This window comes from Gastrolobium bilobum, unplaced genomic scaffold (genome assembly GCF_033153095.1).
Source record: "Gastrolobium bilobum isolate Gb01-03AN ecotype WA unplaced genomic scaffold, APGP_CSIRO_Gbil_v1 utg6975, whole genome shotgun sequence".
In the NCBI taxonomy this organism is placed as follows: Eukaryota; Viridiplantae; Streptophyta; class Magnoliopsida; order Fabales; family Fabaceae; genus Gastrolobium; species Gastrolobium bilobum.
The window spans coordinates 125,132-126,133 of record NW_026899929.1 but is presented as its reverse complement, the minus strand read 5'-3'; the positions used below and the strand labels follow the sequence as shown (position 1 = coordinate 126,133).

General features: G+C 40.4%; 1 non-coding gene across 1 annotated transcript; it reads left to right on the top strand.

Moving 5' to 3' along the window:
* Positions 1–416: 416 nt before the first annotated feature.
* On the top strand, positions 417–523 carry LOC133294241 (small nucleolar RNA R71). Its single transcript, XR_009749168.1, has one exon. It is a non-coding gene; the product is annotated as a small nucleolar RNA R71 (small nucleolar RNA).
* Positions 524–1,002: the final 479 nt, after the last annotated feature.

Below are 1,002 nucleotides of genomic sequence, written 5' to 3'. Positions count from 1 at the left end.
TGAAGTTTCTGTTCCCAAAATTTTCTGCATAACACACCAAGGCAGTAGATGGACAGTCTGTTGAATCATGAAGGTCACCACAAGCTGAGCATGGTTCACTTTCAGTTGTTGTGAGTTGTAAGACTTCCATCCTTGGTTGCTCTTGATCAGCTTTCAGATTCTTCACCTCATTCATCAATGTGGCCAGTTGGGACTCCATGGCAGTTTATTTGTCTAATTCTAGCATGCCTGGCTTCCTTACTGGCCTCATTTGTTCTAGTGGCCATTGGAGACATCTTTCTGCAGTGCCTTCTACGATTTCATACCTGGATTCAAGGGTTCCTGTAAAGAAATATCCTCCTGCAGCAAAGTCTAAATGTGATTGAGAAGTATGATCTATGACTTTATAAAAAGATTGTAAAATACCCCAACTCTCCACCCCATGGTTTGGACATTTTCTGATGATTTCCTTGTATCTCTTCCAAGCTTCATAAAGATTTTCTCCATAAAACATTCTAAAGTTAGAGAGTTCTACTCTAACATCAGCTTGGCGAGACATAGGGAGAAACTTTTCTATGAACTTGTTAGAAAGTTCCTCCCAATAGTGTATAGATCCAGGGGTGAGAGTTTTCATCCATGTTTTTGCTTTTGAGCCTAGGGAATGAGGGAACAGCCTCATTCTCATACTTTCCTCTGTTACGCACTCAGCTTTGAAGTTATCACAGAAGTCTTGAAAGTTTGTGAGGTGTGTGTAAGGATCTTCTGCAGGGAGTCCATGAAAGACTCCAGCTTCCCTTCTCATGTGGAACATAATGGGCTTTAATTCAAAATTGGGAGCTACAAGAGGGACGATTACTCCCCTTTCTGGTCTGTTCCTGAAAGAAGCACCTAAAGTTCTAAAGTTCTGTTCAAGAGGGATTCTTTCATTGTTATTGTTATGACAGCCATGTTTTCAAAATTATTTTCCCTGTGATTTCTTCTCCTTCTATGTAAAGTGTGTTCTGGCTCAGGATCAAAGAAAAA